The 16,336-nt window shown below is 39.3% G+C and overlaps 1 long non-coding RNA gene across 1 annotated transcript in view; it reads left to right on the top strand.

Moving 5' to 3' along the window:
- The window catches only part of LOC141727064 (uncharacterized), a 59,066-nt gene extending 43,152 nt beyond the window's left edge, over positions 1–15,914 (top strand). Inside the window, exon 3 of the long non-coding RNA XR_012578051.1 lies at positions 15,588–15,914. This is a non-coding gene — a long non-coding RNA (uncharacterized LOC141727064). The remainder of the gene's footprint in view (positions 1–15,587) is intronic.
- The last annotated feature ends 422 nt before the right edge of the window (positions 15,915–16,336 follow it).

The following is a 16,336-nucleotide window of genomic DNA, read 5'->3' on the forward strand; positions in this document are numbered from 1 at the left end:
GATCAAAGCATGCAAAAACTTCACAAACTTTAAAAATCAATTAGGGTTTCAACATCAGAACCTGTACATTTTTATTATCATTAAAAAAAAACAAAGTTGGAATGGTCTCAAATCCATATCTAGGAGTTTTCAAATTTTAACCATAAAGTCTGCTTCTAAAAGGGGAAAATAATTCCAAAGTCTTCCTAATATTAAATTTTCAATAACAACACTAGCAGATTCACATGGAATATTTACAAGATTTACTCAAGATTTTTTTCTGTAGCAAAACAAAGCTGATCATTTGATGTGCACAATTTTTCATGTAGGAAATTTCTAACTATGTTCTCTTCAATATCTGCAAGTGATCACAAAACTCTCTTGTAGACTAAGCCTACACTGAGGCCAACATGGATCTGAATTTCTGCCTCCAAAGCATGATTTCACACCTAGTAAGAATTCAGTCTGCATCCAAGCTGAGCAGTAGGCACAGAATAGAGATGCTGATGTCATAATGTAGTTTTATGAAAGTATCAAATCACAAACAGTGAAAGAAGCAAAGAGTGCTAGAAATTATTCAAAAAGGAATAGGGAAGGGAAAGCACTATTATGCCAGTGCACAAATGTAGTGTATAACAACTACATAATAGTTGTATAATAACAACATAATAGTTGTATAACAACTACATTTTAAATGCTTTCACTTCTGTTATATTGTTTTTCAGATGTGAGAATAGCAATTGAGGAAAGTGCAGGGAAGGGTATCAGGGTTATGTCATGGTTTGGGCCTGGCACAGAGCCAGTGCCCCATGAGAATACCCTCTCCCTGGTGTCTGCTGTGAGATGTGACCAGGAATAAGCAAAGCAGGCTCCAGCTTAGAAATAAAGAAAACTTTATTACCTAAACTACAAGAAAAATAGGAAAAAAAACTATAAGGGAAAAAAACTGAAAACCTTACAAAAAGCACCTTCCTCCTCCCCACCACCAAAATTTCCCAATCCGACAGATTCTCCCAAATCACCAACCGCCCAGTCTGGCACCACCCTTTAGAATACTCAAACTTCAGTCCATGAAGAGGAGAGGAGTCCTTCTTGCACCATAGGCTTCCCCTGGAAACACGCTGAAACCTCGTGTGCTTCCATGTCACTCAGCACTGCCCGGAAAGTCCTTTTGCCCCTTGTGACATCTTCCTTCCATGCCCAGTGCTCTCACCACTGCGCATGGACCAGAGCTGCTTTTAGGGTTGTCTTTTAAGGATGCCTTGTCTCACTCCAAAAAGGCACAGTCTCTGCTTTGGGACATCTGTCCCCCCCATTTTTTCCCACCCCGTGGGGCCAAGGGGTCCCCACGATGAACCCTCCTGGCTCTGAGGCACTGCTTCCCCCCAAGTGCAGTCTCTGTGTCACAGGAATAAAACTGAGTCTATGGCCACACAAGAAAAGTCCAGCCAAAAGGCCACTCCAATCATCTCTCTCTCCATTCAGCCAGTCTTCTCCACTTCCCTCGGGCCAGGTCTTGTTATCTCATCTCTTATCTCTCTTCTTATTCAGCTCTGAGGAGGATCAGCATTTTTGCGAGGTCCCAGTCATGAAAGAAAGGGGTTAAAACTTCAGTCTCTGTCTGTCCCAGAGCTCTGGCACTCCCACACTCGCTGCTGCTCCCGCCGGCCGGGCTGCACTCCCTCCCCCTTCTCCTCCTGGGCCGGCTGCTATCACATTCGGCGTCGCCGGCTCTCCTCTCTCTCTCTCTCTCCTGGGGGGGGAATGGCTGCCCGATGTCTCTTGGGGCTGCTCCTCCACCCTTCCATCCTCAAGGGCCTCCTCACCCCCCATCTCTGTCCAGGCCCAGGCCTACCACATGGCTGCCCCTCCCCGGCCCAGCAGCAGCGGCTGGACAAGGGAGGGCGATCCGACCTCTTTCCCTCGAAGTCCCAAGAGAGCTTCCCAGGGCCGAAGCTTTGCTTTTAACCCCCGTGTGTTCTCGGAGGTGTGTCTAAACCCCACTGGCTACACCAGGTGCCAATATCAAAATCCGAGCACCCATTGGTTTGACCACAGCATCCCAGAATTCCCACTTTTTCCTGGTCAAACCACCACAGTTATGATCAAAGTTAATGAACAATATCAATAGAAGGAATAACTAAATACACCTGTACTCTTCAGCCTGGGAAAGAGATGAACGAGAAGGAATAGAACAAAAATCTATAAAAATTATTAGTAGAATGGAAAAACATAAGATGCTCTTGTGTCCTTCCTTTTTAATAGAAAGCCTAGGCAGCAGGAAAGGAAGTAAGTCAGGAGACAGTGCTTCACAGAGCACTATCAACTGAGAATGTTGTGTACACTCAGACTTTATGTAGGCTCAAACAGATCTGAGCAAATTAAGAAAACTGCTGAAGACTGTTTGAAAGCAACACTTGTAACTCAGAAAACCCTCAGTCATAGTTTCTACCTGTAGAGATACAGTAAAATCATGTACTCTACTGCTCTGATGATATCATGGTCACAGCTAAACTTTGCTGTGGCTCAGCAGGGTTACTTAAGTGTATTACTTACACTGTGTGTATAAATATGTACTTACAGGACTGTAAGGGTAAAAATGCATTTTGTCACTTCAATCGTCTCTTGGAAGGTTACCCCATTTTTTAGATTTTTATCTATAATACAAAAAACAATACAAAACAAAAAATACCCTGATCTTACAGAAACACATTTTTATACTGTACTTTGCTATATCCCTTTCAGTATTGAGATCACGTAGTCATTAAGTAGCATATCTCTAGGTTTAGTGGTTTTAATTGACATAGGCTCTGAAACAGTCAAATTCTCTCTCTCTCTCTCTCTCTTAAAGAAAGGAGATAGACAATATGAGTTAGTGATAGAAAAACAGTTTACAGCTTATCTGTCATGTTGTCTATCCCTAAATTACTTAAAGATCCTCATGGGATTTCATTTGATGTTTTTTGTCCAAAAACACACCAGTCTCACACAAACACACGCACGCACGCACACACACACACACACACACACACACACACACACACAGATGTGCTCTCCTAGGATCACCACAAGACCTACAGCGTTTCCAATATAACCACATATAACTCCCCTCAGTTGTAGTTTCACTTAAAATGCACTCATTCTATGTGCATTCTTTGGATTTTCCCGTTAACTTTGAGCCAGATGGTGCCAGTGGGAGCTCGTAATGTGAATCTGTTCTCCCAAATAAGGAACTTTTGAAGACATTGCCCTTCAGTGAACTGCTGTAATATCAAAGGCTGCTGAAGCTTTCTTTTACAGAAACAAGGCTTGGTTTGCTGGTGTTGAATGGAGTGAGAGAACAGATTTTTTTTTTCCAGGTCTGAACATAAAGATAGTAATGATTATCACCAGCTTCTGCACAGCAGTGCAAGGCTTATTTTGTATGACACAGACCACCATGAATATCAATACCATTTCACTTCTCTCCATTCAAGTTTGGTTTTTTTTTACACTTTGGAAGCTCAGTATATGAAATACATAGTACAAAAGCAGGTAAATTCAGCAAATAAGCTTTATTCAAATTTTTCATCTGCTTTCTTCTATTCTAGCTTATATTCTGACTTGCTCAGTAATACTAGCAAGAAGCTGGTATTTCAAAATACAGAAATGTACTTTTGTTTTCAATAGGTGCAGTAGTTACTTCTTCAGACAAATATCATAATTAAAGCTATGCTTTAGCACCCTTGCAAAGTGAACAAAAGGAGCTTCCAACATTCAGTAGTACATAGCGGGGAAAATAAAACCATGGCAATTATCCCAAAAGAAGTTTTCTCAGGGATCAAACACAATAAACTTAATAAGTTTCATTTTATCTGGAGTCAAGGATACTCTACCTAGTAGAACTGAAAAGGAGATTTTAGCTCTGTAAGACAGCTGATATTCAGATGTTTTACCTTCTCCAGCACAGAAAGTTTCAAAACATTCCAGAGAACAAACATTTTCAGGAAAGGTCAGTTAAGCAATGAAAGTATTTTTCATTCTGAAATGGTTCAGATGTATTTTGTATCCACCTAATCCAGTATCATGGCTTACAGGAAAAGCAACGCAGCTCTTTCTCATGCTTTAAAAATTTGACTTCTCAACTGCCAGGAACATGTACTTCAGCTAGGAGCATTTCTCTGTGGATAAACTTGCTTGGATATATTACACAGTCTAGCCAAGTTGAGGCAGGGTGAGGTGCCCATACTGTACCACTTCAGGGAGGCTCTGTGGCTGCTTGGCAGAAGGCAGAATTAACTCAAATCATCCAGACTGAAATCTGTTGAAGTGGATAGCCATAATCAGGAAAGATAATGTTTCACAACAGAAAACAATTTGACAATATACTTTGCCACTGATTCATTGATGGGAAAAAGCTGTGTTTTGTTTAAAAAATGTCTTTACTCAAGGTCACATTTAAATATTGATGAGTATGGACCAGGGCCAATCACTAACCAATTTCCAGCTCTTTTCTTATGTTCAGCAATTTGGAAATTACATGTAGTCTTTTTGGTCTCACTTGTTTTTTGATATAAGGTTACACTTCTCACGGGCATGAACGTTGACGAATTAGACCCCAAACTATTCTGCAACATTGAACACAAATACATAAATATACTAAGACATCCTTTGCAAAGATATAAATATTAGTTAAATATTTTACTTTCTTTTGAATGTTTTCAGCTGCATCTGTTGGCAAAAAGCATTTTCTTTGGAGAACAGCCATTTTTTTTCCTGTGTGTTGCTTTTGTTTCTTTATTCTTCAAGCTAGTGTTTATAGGAAGTAATTTCCAGTTACTTCCAAATTCCCTCTCTCCTAAATTTTAGGTTCTTTAGCAGCCTCACACTTCTTTTATTTTCAATATTTCATAAGTGCAGGGTTTTGAGGAACTGAATAGCAAATAAAATAAAGGGAGAGCTATATTTATCTATTCCTTTTGGTGTTCCATATGCATGTATTAACAGTGACTTTTATTAAAATTTTTATTGATTCCTCTGTTTAAAATCTTATCTTTCTCAAACATTTCCAAAATGCTTTCAAAAGTCATGCATATGACAGAGTCAAAGAATAAACAAGTTTTAGAAATTCGAGGAAAATATCTGTTTTCAAATACAATGCACTCTCATCTACACAATGAACCAAATCCTTCTGAAATTATGGTGCTGGAAACAGTATTTGTGGTGTGGTTTCATGTGGTATGGTTTCATGCATAACTCACAGTTCTACTTAGTCTTACAAAAAAACTGATTGAATTTTCGTTCATGTTGCTAGAGAGGTAGGGTAATATTATCCTTTTATCATTGTTATTGAACACAGACTGTCAAGTTTTGGAAAAGGAGAGATTTACTTGTCAAGTTTACTTGTCTAACTAACAATTTTCCCACAAGGTGTTCATATTCTTATAAGGGCTCAAATTTACTGAGTTCCAGGCCCTGTTGCTGGGCAATAACACAGAGTAGATCACAAAGCCTATCTGTATCAAGACTGACATTCTTGTGTACTAAATTCTGCTGCTGTAGGAAGTTACCTTCTTTTAACCAAAGCTACAAAGGAATCTGGACAGGGAGACACTGTATTTGGATACTAGGCACTACATCACAAAATGCTTTAATGTGGAATGCATGAAATTTATTTCCTTTCTCAAATTCCCACAGAAATCCACAGACTTTCTCATAAAGTCTTCTAGTAAGTCTTTCTTCAGTTAAGAATATCTTTGGCATTCTAACGAGTTGTAGTATAAACATTAGTGTGGTTTTCCTAGATAACATGAGTGAGTTTATTTCAGACTGACAAGATTTCTTTTCCACCCCTATGTCCTTTCTCAACTGGAAATAAAAGGAGGACTATGTTGTTTTTCTTGTCTATAGCATACAGCACAATAAAGTGCTAACTATACTGGAAAAACTCTTCCATTACGTTAGCTTATTAAGGTAATGGTCCTTGTCACCATGCCTAAATGGTCAACATGTTGTTTTCTAACTCTTCCTGGCTAATGTCATCTGTGTGTGCACATGCACATCCACAGAGAATCATTCCCTTTTGCAGCATGTCCTCTGCAATAAAGCTGTTAGAAAGAAGAGACAGACTGAATCAAGTTCCTAGATTTTTAAGCATTCTTTTATTCCTAGTTGCTCTTCCCTTTACTCTAGCTCCAAACTGCTATTGGGGGGTGGGGGGGGGTTGGTTTGGTTTGGTTTTGTTCTTTTTTGGCATTGATACCATTTTCAACAAGTACTTTGGCAAGAATCAGATGATATATTCTCATGCCAGAATATGGTTTGTGAGGACTTGACTTCAGATAGGCATGAAGTGCCCACCAAAGCTGCTTTAACCCTTCCCTCCTCATCTGGGCAGGGGACAAAAAATGCATTGAAAGATAAGGACAGGTAGATATTACTCACCAATTATCATCATGTGCAGAACAGACTGGATTAACATGTTAATTAATTTATTTGTTTCCAATCAATAAGAAATAAACTCAAACCTTAAGACATTTTTCTGTCACCCTTCACTTCTTCCCAGGAGTAATTTCAGTCACAATTTCTCTCCCTCCTCCTCCCCAGTAGCACAGGGTGATAGGAAATGGAGGCTCTGGTCAGTTCATCACACATTTCTGTGAAGGAGGAAGAGGAAGGATTCCTCTTACCTTTCTCCTGCTCCAATATGGGGTCCCAGGTATATGAGCTCCTCCAATGTGAGACTTTCCCAAGGTCTTTGTTAAGTGCTCCAGCGTGGGTCCTTCCAGGGTGCACAGGAACATCACAGGCCACCATGGGATAACAGGTCCTGCCAGGAGTCTCCTACATTCTGGGCTTCCCATGGGGTCACACCTTCCTTCAGGCATCTGCTGGCTCTAGCAGAGCTTCTCCCTGGGCTGCAGGTGGATTTCTGCTCCCCCATGGACCCCCATGGCTGCAGGGGCACAGCTGCTTCACCATGGGCTGCGCCACAGGTGGCAGGGAAATCTCTGCTCCAGCGCCTGGGAATCTCCTGCCCTCCTTCCTCCCTGACCTTGGTGCTGCAGGGCTGTGCCTCTCACACCTCCTCTTTCTCTTCTCTCACTGCAGTTGCTGTCGGGCAGGGCTTTTTTCTCCTTCCTAAATCTGTCCCTCCAGCTGCCACCACTGCTGGCTGCCTTGGCTCAGTCAGACACAGGGGAAGCTTTGAGCAGGGGCTTTCTTGAGCCTCTCCTCAGACACACCCCCAACCCCCTTACCACTACCAACATTTTTCCAAGCCCAATACAAAGGAATAGAATATCATTTTAAATCTGGCTCAGAATGTCATTAAAAAATAGTTACTGAAGATCAGTGTTTTAAAGTGGTATGCCTAAATAATTTGCAGCCTTGATACTGGCCAAGCTGGTCCCTAGACTGCTAATTTTAATTTTTAAAAATCTTGTAGAACAATTAGAATTCTAATTGACTGGAAGAAGGCTAATATATCAATAACTAAAGAAAGGTAAATGGGATGACCCGGACAATTACTGTCTTGTCAGTAAGACATTGATCTAGGCAAAATAATGGAATTACTTGGGTGAGACACAATTAATAAAGAATTGCATGCATAATTAATAACAATGAACAATTAATATGGAATTTGTGCCTTTCAGTCAACTTTGATACTTCTTTTGTTGTTTTTTATTTATTTGGTTTGTAAAGACAGCAGTAATGTTAGAATTTTCTGTAAAATAATTTTCTCCTGTATCTAATATTATCTTAGAATTTTATCAGCAATGTGTATCAAAATACTATCATTATTCCGGCTTGCAGAAAAAAAAGCTTACTGGAGAATAAGTAAAGAGTACCTTTATATATAATGGTCTGAATTGTCTTTTTAAATTCCAAAGAGGCGATGTTCCTGTGTGAGCAAGTATAAAGTCATCTGAGGGGAAATTATATGTAGATGTTCAAGGATAATGACCTGCAGACATATTGCTTAAAAGATTTTAGTTTGGGATTCTGTAAAAAATTCTTGGGACTGTGGTAAAACAACTACTTACCTTGAGCTCATAATGGGTGGCACAGAGGACTGCCTGAGACTGCAGAAACTGTAATGATTGAGTAATAATTTCTTTACATACTTTGCCTTTGGTATCTATTCCTACATAATAAGCTGCGTATTTCTAGAATATTAGAGAATTGCTTGATGCTCCAACTGAAAAAAAAAAAAAAAGATGTGGAAATTGTTAAATTAAATTGTTTCTGAAGGATGAAAATAAATAGTGGATTGGACAGTATAGCTTATAATAGAAGAGTCCTTGAGCTGAAACTGAAAGCTATGGGCAAATGGCTTGTTCATAATCTAGAATATCAATATGGGAAAGAGGACCTTCAGAATAGAGTCTTTTCAATAAAGCAGACAAGGAGAAAATAGCATCCACCAGCTAAAAGCTAAAGCTAGGGAACATCAGCTCCAAATGAGAAGTACACTTTCAACAGTGACTCTAAGTGGCACTTTCTCATAGCAGTAGCAAATTTTCTATCAGTGGAAAACAGAAATAGAGATTGGCAGCTTTACTAAAAGCTTCTTCTGGTTCAAAGAAGCATTAATTCAGCAGAGTCCTGTTATGTGCAAGAGGAGGCCAAAAAAGATAGGCATAGGGATCTCATCTAGCTTTATTATCCACGTATCTATTAAGTGCACGCAACTTTAATGCTTCTGCATAATATAGGAATGTCATCTCTTCACACGCACATTTCTCTTGCTTTGTAGGAGAAGAAATCCAAAATCTGGCATCTACTCTGTTCTTGGGAATCTGAGGTCTGGAAGCTTCATGCGTCCTCCTCCCAAACAGAATTTTTCTCCCTGAGTGCTTTCCCTTTCCTAGCCAAGGACATTCAATTTGCCTTAAATTAGACTGATATTCCATACAGTACATTGAGAATGAAAAAAATTTATGAATGTATGTTTTTCTCTATGCTACTATATCTTGTTTTGTAAATGAACATTCTTAATGCTCCTGTCCTAATCATCCACTCACTGACCTGTTCCTAAATTGACTTAGATTTTAGCCGTACTGTTTCGGTTGCAGAGTAAGCTCTTGAGGAGACTCTATGAGACATTAGACTACAGCTGGCTGCTTAATTTACATCTTACTCTCTCAGAGTTAATGCTGAGTTGTGTTGCTCAGTGTAACAGTCTCATCCTCAAAAGGTTAATAATCATCATTAGATCCTTTCAGCAAAACCTCTAAGGCATTTGCAACTTGATGATAGGGGTTAAAATTCGCTGGACTTAGTAGCAGTAAACAGGGGTTCTTGAAGGAGCTCATTCTCTGTCTCTGGGGCAGGGGGATGGAGAGAAAAGTCTCCTACTGAGCAAGGCCATCAGAGCACCTCTGCAAAGACCTGAGAGCTCAGGGAGGCTTGCTTAGGGCCCCAATGATCCAGGCAGTACAGAGTGGGAAGGGCTGTACAGTGGGGGTTTGCTTGCACAGCCCTGGAAGAGGCAGACATAAGCAAGCTTGCCCTCAGATAGAATTTCTTAGAGACTCTCTATAATAGAAAGTCCAAGGTGATTTTTTGGGTGAATTTCATGAATCCTCATATCTCCCTGCTATGTTTACTGCCTAGAGTGCCAGAGGGCTCTGTGGGGAATATATGGGAGAGCCTGGCTTTTACAGCTGTAGCCCAGCATCGAATATCCCTTCAATCATGCTGGAAAATCAGAGCTGAGGAGACACCTTGCTCAGCCACCTTGAATTTGCAAGCAAACTTTTTTGTATCTGGTGGAATGACTATTCCCTTCTGCTGCTGTATAGCCTGCCCTCCTGCAGTGGGCCATGCTGTTTCTCACCTGCTGTATAGTGTAACCAAACTACACACATACATCCTGCAACCCATTGCTGTGGAAAGATGTGTTCTGTGCTGGCACATGGCCCTCAGTACGCTTGGTGACAGTCCTTAACAAACACACCCTGTTCTAAGGAGCTTGAGTAGCTGAGTTTACAAGGTCATGCAAAGCTCCATCCAGTTGGCCAAAGTGATCTTTACCTAAGCCAAATACAGCCATTTTAATATGAGTACTCCTCCCTCTGTACAAAGTGATCCACGAGGCCCCTGAGATTTCTTCGGAAGGAGACACCTGGGCAGCTTTTGGTCATATCCTCAGGAGTGAAAGGAAAGGAAAACATATCTCCCATGGAGTGGGAGGCAAAAGGTACTCGCACTTCTTAACCCCATCTTTAGGAAGTTCATCCTGATTGCAAATACAAAGAAATCAAGAGACCCCTTACCTGGCCTGCCTGGAGACAACAGCGAGGGCCCTCTCAGTGGGTTGCTACCACTTGCCTGTGTTCATGTCAGGTGAAAGATCTTTTTCTCATTCCTGGCTTCCAAATATTCAGGTTGTTGCCACCTCACCTGTTCCCAACACCTGTTCAAGTGCTGTTTGGGCCTGGAGCAAGGGAAACAGCACCACTTCCAATGCAGCTGCTGCAGCTTCAGTGGGCACTCTGTGGCAGTGTCCTCTGTGGTGGTTGGTACATGTTTGCTGGAGGTAACCAAGGCAATCCCAGCAGGCTGGTGACTCATGCAAGCTGAGATGACATCTTTGAGGAATTATGCCCTGATGAGTTACCCACAGTCTTATAAAGATCTTGAAAAATTAAACAGTACTAACCTGTATTCTCTCCAGGCTCATCAGTTCTCATGACTGACACTGTGGCATGGTGTCCTCCACACAACAGGGCAGGATGTAAGACTTCTTTGAGAATGAATAAGCTGGTGGACCTGTGTTTGGAAAGGGTAAGGTCATTACCCCCTCCGAACACCATTTATTTCAATTGTCCAGAAAACCTATTGCCCAAGGGCTCACACAGTCTTACACACAACAATGACTAACATGGCTCTGGGCCAACTTCGGAGAGCCAATTTCAGAATATTTCTAATACATCATTGCTAAAAATGAATGTAGATTTATCAAAAATACTACCTTCCTTCCTTCCTTCCTTCCTTCCTTCCTTCCTTCCTTCCGCCACTTCCGCCACTTCCGCCACTTCCGCCACTTCCGCCACTTCCGCCACTTCCGCCACTTCCGCCACTTCCGCCATTCCTTCCTTCCACCATTCCTTCCTTCCTTCCTTCCACCATTCCTTCCACCATTCTTTCCTTCCTTCCACCATTCCTTCCTTCCACCATTCCTTCCTTCCTTCCACCATTCCTTCCACCATTCCTTCCTTTCACCATTCCTTCCTTCCTTCCACCACTCCCTTCCTTCCTTGTTATGTCCTAAAATTGTTATTAAGGGAGCTCATTCTAACACCTACTCCTTCTGATCTGGAAAATTACTGGGAAGGTCATGTACAGCTCTTACACACACTGTGAAAAATGGCAAAGTGTATAAGAATCTTCTGGTCCATGGGTACAGCTGTGTAAGAGGAAAGGCTGTAAAAATATAGTGTCAAAAGATCAAGTGATACAATTTTCTACATTACGTTTAAGTATGTTTTCATCAGCTGAGAACTCATTTTGGACTCAAAGTTGTTCTTCTTTTAAATCAATAAAAAGTTTTTCTGATTGTTTCTAGTATATTTAGAGTGCAATGATTTACTTAACTGAGATAAAAATAGTCACTAGATTTAATGATAATAACAGAACTCTTATGACTCTCTGTTCATGTGATTTCCATTTGCCAAGGCTTACAACTGTAGTATTTCAATGTACTACTGCTACCTATTCTTAAATTGAGCTAATATTAGCCTCCTGACCTTCCTTTAAATTTATTATGTTGATCAGGGTAACCTATCTCTTCATTGTTTAGCTTTTAAGTTAACAAAAATAGATGTTGTTTCCAGTCCTACAAATATATTTGGAGAAAATCAACCAATGAGTTGTTACTACATTTTATTGTGAACTTGGACAAGTATTTTAGAATGCTTCCTAACATGCTGGTTAAATGTATTTTATTTAAAAATTGTCATACATTCGTTTTCTCAGACTTGCATAAATTATGATTTTTTTTGTGTGTATTTTTGAACAAGTGATGTATTTTTGAACAAGAAGTTTTTGATATTTACTAGCTCTATTTCTTCAGAAATCACAAATTACAGAGCAATCTGTGAATGTGAACCTTGTTCTAAATGAATTTTCTTTAAATACAAATTCAAAAACTGATTGTGATTTCTTCTAATAAAAATGAATGCTGCTATTTTTAATTACTCAACTATAACATCTAGTCTAAATAGAAGATGATGTTTTTCAAAACACTTTAGCCTGCATAGAATAATGGTAAATACTATGAGTTAATGATCCTTTAGCAATCTTATATTACTTCGTCTTCATTAGTAGAAGATAATAATGAGAAGTAAACAAAAAATAAAATGTTAGGAGTCACATTTGCTCTGCCTTAAGGACTTGGGATCTCATAAGGTAACATCACCAGGTGCCTTCAGAACTATTCCATAAACACTGGTGAAAAATTCAGGAATTAGATTAGCATCACTTTTTAAGTATTAGCTGAACAGACAAGAGAAATCTTTTGTGATACTTACCTATCCAAGATTATAACTAATTACAATTAAAACCGGCAGCATAAAGTCACAGATGTTTCTCTGCTAGCGGTGGTACTGATCTTTCCACATAGCAGGGCTGGAGTCCAAATTCCTCAGCTTTCAGAAAGCCAAAAAGGCATAAAATACTATCCAGAGTATTGTACCCACAGTATGCTGTGTGTGATGATTTTGTGAATACAAACCCCAGTCAAATGCTAAAATGGATGATAAAGCAAGTCAAGCTTCTCTCCTCCTGTAGTACAATAATATCAGAAAGGACATTGCTATTTGTCCTAAGAAACAAGTATTATCACTTTCAAGGTGTTTGAATATTTGAAATTGTAATTGTTTTATCATTCAGATGCAGATATGGTTTCTATATCCTTCAGAGTGGAACGTCTTCTTGGGTAGAAAATTGATATGTATACCAAATAAACTGGGTGGCTTCATGAATCATGGAATGTAACCCCATGAAGGTTATTGTACAGGCTAAATGGTACAATTTCTGACACAAATACCAATTTTTATTTTGATAATAATTAATGGTCTTTGGAAAGATAAGAGGTATGTAGGGCTATTTTAAAACCTCTAATGGGTTTCATATTGTGCAGTCAAATTCTCATGTAACCTGAAACTCCCTCATTGCTGAATCTTCAGATAGATTAGATGTCTAATTGGACAAACCCAAACTTAATTTGCTATTCAGAGCAAACATATAATTTTAAGAAACCAATAAATATTTCCTCTGTTTCAAGTTTATGGTGTAACGACTAGAGTATCATTGCATCTGCAGTACAAAATGGGAAATTAAATGTAGAATTCATTTATAGTAGGCAGAAGCATGGAATGGCAGGTATTCATTGGTTAACCAAAATGAGTAGAAATTAAAGACTGCAAGTTAAATATTATGAAGGATCTGTAGTTGTAGTTTTTCCAAGGGAAGAGAAAGGACATGTTACTCAGAATGTAATTACATAATTCACAATAAATTTCTAGAAATAAAGAGCGTCTCCATTCAAAATCTGGAAGCGAAATGTAGCCCCTTTATGTCAACATATTCAAACAGTACCAAATGCAATTTATCATAAATGTTTGTTTCAATACCTCAAAATCCTAGCTTTCTCAGGCTTGCTACAACTAGATTGACCAATCAATATATATAGATGCGGTATGGGAAAGAACAACTGCTTTGGGAACAGCTTTTATGCTATCAGGATTTGTACTTCCATCTGTTGGGAATGGATTCAAAACCATTTGGCACTGTAAACATGTAGTTGATAACAGTTCATGTTGGAATCTGAATTTAGAAGAAATACTAAAATTGTTAACTTTTAGGGTGACAAATTTAAGGCTTCCAGTAGAAGGAGAAAGTTGATATTGTTTTCTGGTCTTACCAACAACATAGAAGCAGAAATTTCATTTTAACACTTTGGGTATAGAAATCATACAGAGCACTTAGTCCTGTTTTACCAGGCATTCCTGTGCTCTTCCTCCAGCTGGCAATATGATCTGGCTTTCATGAACATAGTCTGTGAGTGAAACATCAAGTTCAGGTAATAAGGAAATGCTGTCAGTCAACTTTACTGGTGTCTGGTAGAATCATCTCAGGGAAGATGGGACTAGAAAAGGACTCTGACAAGATTTACTTAATAAACGTTTGCATCATTAGCTGCTTATTCTGAGCAATGACAAATCATTGAGAGAGCCGATCAACAAGCTTGTTCTTGAGCATCTCTTAAAAACTCTTTGATTCACAAGGTTCTGCTTCATGGTATGGTGGCCTCTGGATGTCCTAGAGAAGCTGCCTATACTTCTTTACCTGGAGAGCTACTTTTGCAAATTTAAATAGCCAATTTTGGGTGTTGCAACCTCAGACACACAACCAATGTGCAAGTATTTTAGAAGGCAGTTGTGCAAGTACCCTCTCCTTTCAGACTTAAAAATTAAAACCAGTCTCTCAGTTTTATTTTGTTCTCCTAGTAATTACCCTCAAAGGTTTCTAAACCATTGTAAAAATCAGTCCCAACAAGGTTTCGATTTCTGGTTAATCCTTGAGAACTTGCTTGAGAGCTCCCAGAGATTTTCTGAGCACTTGTCTCTTGTTTATGAGTTTAGAAACCATGGTGCTTGGACAGGGAAGATAATTGGTCTCCGTCGCATTTTCTTTGGTGCTAGTTACAGCATACAGCATACACTGCATCTGTACAGGGCATAGCTGCAGCATAGCTGTGAAGAGATGAATGAGCTGCAGGGCTGCAGATAAGGACAAATAGCACACCACAGAGTGAGGGCAAACTGTGCTAAAAGCACATGTGCTTGTGCTAACCTACACTTGATGAATCCAGGTTGCGCTCCACAGCCCTGAGCGGTGTCATGCTCAGTATCACATCTGTCATCTCAGCTCCTGACAGCTGTGGTGCAGTTCAGGGCAGTAGCAAGCAGAACCAGGATAGCAAGCACATCTTGCATTGCTCAAGAGTAAGCTTTTGGAGCTTTCTTCTTCTTGTACAAGATCTGACTTGTACAGTGAGACAGAATTACCAGGAGAGGGACCCATGATGGCAGTGGGGTGCTCAAAAGGGGTCCATTGCACTCCTGAAAAAGTGAACTGGGGAGGAATCTTGCAGTCTTGCAGAGCAGAGTTCAGTTTCTTTACGTCAGAAACTTTGCTTCCAAAACAAGAATATGGCAGTCAGTAGTAAAAAAGGATGACATTCTTTATTAATACTTAGTATACAGACATCAGATGTAAAATGCTGAAAAGAGTTTATTAATTATTTTTCCTCATCAAAAGTGAATTCAGTATTTCAATGCATTATCCAGATGTAAATCTGTGACACTTGATAAAATACAGTTTATAATGTTCATAATTAATATTAATTTTATATTATTTCTTTGGAGAATTTTTTCCTGTAAGGCTAAAATTGCCTATTTGGGATTACTCATATTACCAGCATAAAACAGCTGGGAGAAAGATCATGAATTAAACTCAACGTTTATGCATGCAATTTTGTACACTTGTAATGGGGGTGTGATTGCTTTGATTTAGACAAACCATGAATTGAATTTTATCTAAATGTTCTCTTTCCCCAGATGCTACAGAAAACCAGTACTGATTTGTCTTGCAGATGGATGGAAGCCGTCACAGCAGCTATGACACCTGGGGACATGACAAACTGCTTGGCACATGCAATTACATCTGACTCAGATATAGGACAAGAAAGCATTATGGTAACACAAAATGTTACCTTCCTAGAATACCCTTCCTTTGATGATGCGTTTGGAAGGACCAAACATGTTTTTCACCATACCAACAGATGGCTGTGGCTTTTTAAAGTTTTAAGATCCACTGCTTTGTGAGCAGCTCTGATTTTGTTCAAGTCTTAAGTCAGGCAGATGCTTGTATCATAGGCAAATATTGGGAAGATGAAAATAAAGAAAATGCTTCAAGAAATTTTCCATTTGATGAGGTATGTTGAACACAGGGAATGGTATTTTTGTGACAACATTGTGGAAAATATTAGTTACACTGATCTAAAATCTGACCCAACCAATTTATAATATACTTCCCGATTTTCAACTTTACTAGTTTTGTCAGCATAAGTATTTATTTGTTTAGTGGAAAGTGTACTCAAAGATTTTGAAAAACTGAAATGTTTTGCCATCACAAAAACTTTTTTAACATTTAGGCATTTAAATAATTTTATTTTGTTTGACAGTCTACCTTTTTGCATTAAAACATTGAGCACTAGTCAGAGCAAAAGGAACTCTAGAGTCTTAATGCCTTTTATGAACTTCAACTTAACAGAATGTTTTAACTTTCAGATCAAAGGAAATGTTGT

The sequence above is a fragment of the Zonotrichia albicollis genome, chromosome Z, assembly GCF_047830755.1.
Source record: "Zonotrichia albicollis isolate bZonAlb1 chromosome Z, bZonAlb1.hap1, whole genome shotgun sequence".
Taxonomy (NCBI): Eukaryota; Metazoa; Chordata; class Aves; order Passeriformes; family Passerellidae; genus Zonotrichia; species Zonotrichia albicollis.